Source organism: Muscardinus avellanarius (genome assembly GCF_963383645.1).
Source record: "Muscardinus avellanarius genome assembly, chromosome: 10".
Lineage (NCBI taxonomy): Eukaryota > Metazoa > Chordata > Mammalia > Rodentia > Gliridae > Muscardinus > Muscardinus avellanarius.
In genome coordinates this window covers 57,553,379-57,561,619 of record NC_137796.1, presented here as the reverse complement: position 1 = coordinate 57,561,619, position 8,241 = coordinate 57,553,379, and the positions used below count along the sequence as shown (strand labels likewise).

At 43.0% G+C, this 8,241-nt stretch overlaps 1 pseudogene across 1 annotated transcript; it reads left to right on the top strand.

The window, feature by feature from the left end:
- Positions 1-657: 657 nt before the first annotated feature.
- LOC308269040 (ribosomal biogenesis factor-like) lies at positions 658-1,197 on the top strand (annotated as a pseudogene). Its single transcript has 2 exons — positions 658-854; positions 1,094-1,197. The product of its transcript is annotated as a ribosomal biogenesis factor-like (transcript).
- Positions 1,198-8,241: the final 7,044 nt, after the last annotated feature.

The window sequence follows — 8,241 nt, the reverse complement described above, 5'->3', positions numbered from 1 at the left end:
TATGGAAAAACCTAAAGAGACCACCAAAACACTGATAGAATTAATAAATGCACTTCATACACTTGCAGGGTACAAAAACAGCATACAAAAATCAGTAACATTTTGGTACATCAATAATAAATTTGCTGATGAAAAAAAGTCAAGAAAGAAATCTCATTATGAATAACAACAACAAAAATCCTAGGAATAAATTTAACCTAGGAAGTACATAATCTCTACAAAAATTTTATAAAACACTGATGAAATAAATTAAAGACACCAAAAAAGGAAAGATATCCCATGTTCATAGAATGTATGAAAAAATATAGTTAAGATGTCCATTTTCCCTAAAGCAATTTGCAGGTTTGATGCAATCTCCATCAAAATACCAATCATGACCTTCACAGAACTAGACAAAGACAATACTAAAATTAAAGCTATCTTAAGCAAAAGGAATAAAACTAGAGATATCACAATACCTGGTCTCAAAACATACTATTTATCTACTGTAATCAAAGCAGCATGGAATTGGCATTAAAACAGACACAGAGACAATTGAAACAAAATAAAAAACTGAAAAACAAATCCACACAGCTATACTGTCAATAGTTATTATGGAAAACAGTATGGAGCTTCACCAAAAACAAAAATCACCACCTACTGCTATGTATCTGTACAATGGCCAAAAACAAATTAAGGGGGCAGAAGTCTAGGAATATATTTCACATAGCCAGCCAAAAAAACTTTAAGGCTAAAAACAAAGCAAAACGTTTACTACCATCTTAACAAGATAAACACTGTGAATGATGAGAAAATTAACAGAGTGAATATAGCTTTTGTGAACACACAGAAGGAACTTGCAAACTTCTCAAAAGGCCTTTTTTTTTTTTTTTTTTTTTTTTTTTTTTGCAGGTCTGGGATGGAACCCAGAGGCATCTGACCTCCAAGCTACAACCCCTGCCCAATTTTTTATTCTTTATTTTGAAACAGGGTTTCACTGAGTTGCAGAGGGCCTCACTAAATAGCTGAGGCTGTCCGCGAACCACGATCCTCCTGTCTCAGACTCCCAAATGCTGGAATTATAAGCGTGCGCCACCACGCCTGGCTTCAAAAGGCCTTTCTCTGGAACCTTTTCAGAAAGAGCTACTTCCTCAGCGGTATCCTGAAAATGAACCAGTTAATGTTGACAAAGCCACAAGGTTAATGGCTCAGCTGTAATATAATGGTGGTGCATCAAATTCCCCCAAAAAATCAATAAATGCTTTATACAATTTTATTTAAAATCTTTTTATAAATAAAAAGTAAGTAAAATGCTAATTCCTACTCACAAAGACCTTGCTGCCAGGATCCAAATAATCCATCCCTCCCTCCACCTACATGCAATCCAGTCCATCCTAAAAAGTCAGAGCTGAGGAAAGAAATCAGGCTGTGAAATATCACAATTGTCTATGTCGAGACTAAACCAAGCAGACATTCTGAGGCTTGTTCTAGAAGCAACCCTCTCCTTCCTAAATGAAGACCAGAAAGGGAATAGTGGAATCAAACTTCCTGCCCAAGTTCACCAGAGCTAACTACATGGGTGCTTCTGGAGGAATTATACTACTAATAACAAAAGGCCACTTCTCTCCACTGTGAAGCGCAGGTTGTGCCTATCTCTGAGATACTCTATGTATAGAATCGCAGTTTTCTAGCTGTACCTAACCCTGAGTTACTATGTTTTGTGAAACAATAGTTTGCCATAAGTTACTCCATTTTGAAAACAAGTGAGGTAGAATGACTCTACACCTTGTTTGTGCAAATAAACCATCATCACCATCATCTTCCCAGCACAACCAAAGTCACAAACTAATAAATTAATCATGCTAATAAAAACATGAGCTTATCAAATCGTAACACATGAATGGATGTATGGGCATGTGAACCTCAAATGAGAAAAACACCAGTCCACCCAAGAAGCATTCCCCGCAAACTGAGACTGAAAGGCTCCATTTTAAAATTAAAATGATAGACCCCTAGCAACCAGCCAAATGTTGAGTAAATAGTTTCTTGCTATCTGTTGCAGTTTAAAAAATTACATTCCTAAGAAATATTTAACCCCAGGTCAGCCCACCCTGTTCCAGGAACCTGCTGACCACACCTAGCATCTTATCTAACATTTGACCACAGAATGTACTGTTTGAGCAATTCTGTAATTTTTCGTTGACACATGTAATCTGGCCCAATTTCCCCCTTGCTTGCGGTTTTTTCCCTTTAAAAATCCCCAGTTCCAAGTGCTCGGGGCCGATCTACTTAGCTCCTGCGTGAGTTAAGAGATGGCCCCAGTGCACTGGCCCTTTAATAAACCTCGTGCGCTTGCATCAAGGAAAGTCTCTCGTGTGGATTCTTGGGCATCGCCTATCCCGAGACTTGAGTGAGGGTCTCCCCCTCGGGGGTCTGGCCTTTCAAGACCTATAAAAGAAAAGAGTACCTTAAGACTAGACATGTCAGCATCCTAACCCCATCACCTGGTCACTCGTCGTGAGCCTTGCCCAGAAAACTTGCCACAACAAAGAATCTCTGATTCTCTGTCCCCAGGCTTTGGCTCAGCACAGTTCCTCCTGCTCCAGAGAACCACACAACACCCACTCCAAGCTGACCCTCACCTTGACAACTCTGCCCAACTGGCTCATTAAAACTCTTTTCTGACCACACACAGTGAGTCTTTACATTCCTATCTGTTCTCTGCCTTTGCTCTAGACAAAGCCTCCTGAACCCTGCTTACACCCTTTCTTAGCCTCTCTGTGACCTCTGTAAATTACTATGTAAAGTGTGATGAGTTGAGCACTAGATATTAGAAATTAAGATCGGAATAAAACAATTTGCGATTGCCTCCATTTGAAACCAAGTCAACCATGACTACTTGATTGAAGAGCAACCATCGAAAGTGGAGTAACTTGTGAACTGACTGTCATTCAACACATTCGGCCATTCTGAAAAATTCTGGCCCATCAACAACATAGCTTGCTCGGGACACCCACGTGCCAATTTTAAAACTTATTTTTACTCTTTAATTCTGAAGTCCGCTGTAATTCTGAAGACTGCTACAATCCTACTTTACAGATGAGCAAACCGAGGCGCAGAAAGTCTGCGGGACTCGCTTAGTATTACAATCTCAAGGACCCGGCTTCTCCAGCTGCCGGGGAAGGGAAGCAAGCAGAGGAAAAACAGCCACTGAGAAGCATCAGGAACCCGAACACCAGGCGAGGAAGTGAGAACCTTCCCAAGCGCCAGGGGTTCCGCCCAAGTGGCCACAGCCTTCGCCCTCAAACACCCGCTCTTTACCTTTCATACTGACAGTCTTGCTGTTGTTGCTCCACAAACGGGTCGAAAAGGCTCTCAGGGTTGCAAGATGCGGAATCCACCAGCAAAAGGACACCGCTGGCCATAACCACGCCCACCTGCGTGGGAAGCACCTGCTTCTACCTGAGCGGAAATCAGCCCTTCCCAGAATTCCCTACGCGCCGCTCGGAGCAGAAATGCCCAACCACACCGGGTTCCGGACTACACTTCCCAGAATGCCCGAGGAGGCCAGTGCTCCCACCTGGTCCTTTGGGGTGGAAATGCCTGTGACTGCAGGGAGCTCCTCCAAAGAGCTTTGCAGAATACGGAGGACAGCCAGCCCCTAGCCCAGCTCTCTGGAGGCAGATACCTGCGGGCACTTGGAGTCTCTGGGCTGTAGTTCTGTGACACCCTAGTGCAACTACGGCTTCAAACCTGTCAAAGGGATGAATTGTGGTTTACTACACTGAATACTAAGATTAAATTTCCTTAAATTGTGGAGTGGAAAATACTTTATACACATAGTTTGGAGCTGAAATGCCTACAAAACAAACCGCCAAGAGCCACTGATGCACCTGCCTGGTGCAGAAGTTTCTTCAACTGCATGGTTCATCTAGAATACGGTTTCAGGGGTGCGCTACAACATGGTGCATCTCCCCAGGCTGTCTGGTTTTCTTGGACCTCAGAGTTCAGGTTAAATGAATTCCGTGCCGTTTTTCGGGTTTAATCTTCATTTTTTCCTTTATTTTTCTCACTTTTTCTGTTACTTGTAACTATACTAATAGGCTGCTGTTGTCAAGGAAAAAAATATGGGAGAAAAAGCCAAGCTTGGTTTTTTTTTTTTTTTAGTTATCGAATGGAAGTGATGTGTGGATTAAAAATGGAGATCTTTTTCAAGGGACCCCTTTATTTTGGGGGGGATGGGATACTGGATATTGAACCCAGAGGCATTCTACCTCTGAGCTACACCACCATTCCTGTTTTTATTTTTATTTTAACACAGGGTCTCACTAAGTTATGGAGCTAAGTTTCTGAGGCTGGCCCGGGTACATGAGATCTTCCTGTCTCTGCCTCCCACCAACAACAAATTCAAGGAGCACAAACCTCAGCCTAAACTTGACTGGATTCCCTTCCATGTTTAATGTATACTTGGATGCATCTAGAACTCTTCGCAATGTTATCTGGCATAAGTGGTTGATTCCAAATCAAGGCAAGTATTGATCAGGTCGTAATACAGAAGCAGTAAAATCGTGCCCTGTTTCCTTAGTTTTGATTGCTCACTTTATTTATTTATTTATTTATTTATTTATTTATTTATTTATTTATTTATTTTGGTGGTACTGGGGTTCCTGGAAGCCCTTCTACCTCCGGGATACACTCCCAGACCTATTTAAAAAAAAATTTTTTTTGAAACAGGGTCTCTTACGCCAGCGCGTGGCTGGCTTCGAACCTGCGGGATCCTCCTGTCTCCGCCTCCCAAGCGCGGGGATTACAAGCGTGCGCCACCAGGCCCGGCCTACATTGCTCACTTTAAAAAGAAATGTGTCTTTCCTGGAGTGGTGGCGCACGCTTGTAATCCCCGCGCTTGGGAGGCGGAGACAGGAGGATCGCGCAGGTTCGAAGCCAGCCGTGCTGGCGTAAGACACCCTGTTTCAAAAATATAAAATAGGTCTGGGAGTGTAGCCCGGAGGTAGAGGGGCTTCCAGAAACCCCAGTACCACACACACACACACACACACACACACACACACACACACACACAGAGAAATGTGTCTTATGTAGATGAAAACTGCCAAAAGAGAATTGGAAAAAACATTGTGATAATAAACAGAGTAAATGGTATAGGAAATCTTTAAAAAATGTTTTTGTGGTAATGGGGACTGAATCCAGGGGCATTCTACTTAGGTAGAATGCGCTACACCCCCATCCCAGCCTAGTTTTATTATTTTGAAACAGGTCTAAGTTGCTGAGGTTGGTTCTTGAACCTGTGATAATCCTGTCTTAGCCTCCCAAGTACTGGGATTACAAGTGTGTGCCACCCTGCCTGGATGAAAATGTTGCTTCTTTGGGTTCATCATCAGACATTACATCATCTACTTCTAAGCTGCTCTTGACACAATAAATCCAGTAAATCAGCCGGGCATGGTGGTGCACACTTGTAATCCCAGTACTTGGGAGGCTAAGATACAAGGATTGCAAGTTCAAAGCCAGCCTCAGCAGCTTAGTGTGTAAGAGTGCTGTCTGTGAGAAACAGCCCCCTCCCCTTTTAATTGGTGAATTGTAACCATACATTGTGAAAGTACTGAGATGCGGGAGCCTGCTTAAAGGTTAACAAAGCAACTCTGGCTCCTGGGAAGCAGCTTGGAATTGCTGGGAGGCAAGCATGCTTCCTCTAATCAGTGAGCTATGAGTCTTGCCAAATGGCCTTCAAGGTCGGGAAGCAGCACAGGAGTTCTTTGCTACTAATTGTAAAACAAAAAGTTGTTTTAAGAACATCCTAACATCCTTTCCCAAGGCCAGCCTAGGGACCAAGCACCTATCTTGAACAAAAAGAGATAACCTTCTTGGGCAAACTCTGATGTGGGAAGGTGACCTCCAAATCCTGTTGCTAAAGTTAAACTGTAATGTGCATTCTTTTGAACTGATTAGCTATACTTGGTTATCTTGTGAACCTATTGGATGTACCCCACGTGAATACCCCCTCTGCGACTATCAATGTAGAGCTTGAAATGTGGTCGGGGTCTCTGCTCTGAGGACTGGCCTGTGTGCTGGTTAGGGAGATTTGACCCTGGCATGCCAGTAGCGCTACAATAAACCCTGCCTGTGATTTACATCCTCTGGTGAGTTCTCTGTTGTCGGAGTAAGGGCGTCTCTCGGACCTTAACAAGTGAGGATCTTAGCAATTTAGTGAGACCCTGTTTCCACATAAAATATAAAACGAGTACCACAAAAAAAATAATAAGTTGAAGTAAGTCCAGTAAATCAATGATGGGCCTTATTTTCCAACAAACCAATTGAGCACAGAAAGGCTATGGTTTATTAATCAAAATGGAACTCCAATGAGATGATCTAGGTATTTGGGGTGGCTTTTCCCATTATGATTGAAAGGTCAGCATAGGACATACCACGTACACCCAGATAAGCACAAGAGAGTCTAATGTCAGTAGCCTGACAGGCTGTTTTAGGCGATACAGCAAACCCTTTGACAGTCCAGGTTTTATAGGGTTTTTAGGAACAAACTAAAACAGCAGGGAAGTCTGTTAGGAGTGAGCTTGACATTTAAAAGAATGGGTTTTAGCTGGGTGTGGTGGCACACACTTATAATCCCAGCATTTGGGAGGCTGAGACAGGAGGATCACAGTGTGTGGATAGCCTCACCTACTTAATGAGGTCTTTTGCAACTTAGTGAGACCCTGATTCAAAATAAAGAATAAAAAATAGGGCTGGGGGTGTAGCTTGGAGATAGAATGTCCCTGGGTTCAACCCCCAGTACTAAAAATAATAAATAAATAAATAAATAAATAAATAAATAGGCTTTGCTTTGTCATGATCACTAGTTTTGGGAGGATTAGTTTTGATGCTAAGGAACACACTGAACTCCCTAGTTCCTAAGGAAATGAAACATGACTGGACTCCAAGATGATGGTACATTCCCTCCTTTTTTGCTTTGTTGTTTTTGTTTTGTTTTGTTTTGTTTTTGCAGATGGCATGGAGGGTGATCTTCTTGAAATTGTTTTTTGCTGGTAGGGGGCGCTGTTGCCTCACACTCTGATGTTGGGGCCTTGTGAAGGATAATCTGACTTAGGCAGGCATATGGCAGTGTCTTTGGGTAGGCCGATGTATTCTTCCAGAATCGTTTGATTTGCCATCTGATTGGTAAAAATCTTTGCCCTTTCTAGGACAGCTTCCTAGAGACACCTGAAAAGACAGAGTATTAGAAAAGCAAAGGCGAGTATAGCAGTAAGGGGTCCTAGAAATGGCAGAACTCAGGTGAGTAGTTTGATGGGTTTGGCACATCCAGAGACAGGACAAAAAATGGAGCTGAGCAAACGAGGGGTGAGAAGTCACTTTCCGAGAATATTGGGTTCCCAGGTGTGGAGATGGCAAGAGAAGAAGTGTAAGGAGATGAGGGTGAGGAAAAGTGTTTTCATAATGTGTGGAAGAAGGAAAGTGGTATGAGTAAAAGATGTCAGTAGAGATCTCAGAAGGCATGAAGTCACTGAGTATATACTGGAAATGGAGGTCTTGAATTAGCTCTAGTAATGTACAGGGATAGAGCTGGAGAAAGTCATGAGTTCTTTTCCTAGCACCTCCCACAAAGTGTATAGAAACTGGTAATATCAAGAGGGAGAGATGAGATCACTCATCTGCTGAAGCTTGCTTATGGTCTTTTCCTGGACAAGAGACAAGGCCAGTAGAGCCATGCCAATAAAGTTGCAGAGTTAGAGGACCTGTCAGACTGTATGTATAGTGGGGAGAAAGGTGGAGTTTTAGTTGAGAGTTGTGGATCCAGTTTGGGAAACCCTTGAGTTTTACTGCTGTGGGAGTAGTCAGAATAACTTTGTGAGGTCTCGTCCATTAGGGCGACAGGTTTGAGTTTGAAGAGACTGAACTGGAAGAGGGATGGCATGAAGTAAGGTAAACTGTCTCCCACTTGGAAGAGGGAGGAAGTGTGCTGGGTAGGAGAGGGTGTATGGGTACCAAAGCACTGCGCTGAGGTGGCTTAGAGGGGGTAATGGGTGGGAAGGAAGGGGTAGGGGTTGGGCACGAATAGAAGGGGGCACCATAGGGTGCCCATAGAGGAGTTCAAAGGGAGAGATCAGGAGATTTTTAGGGAGGACACATAGGTGAAGCAAAGCTAAGGGCAAGAGTTTAACCTAGTCCAGGTGGAGTTCAAGGGTAAGTTTGGTAAGGATGTTTTTAAGAGTTCTGTTAGTTCTTTCA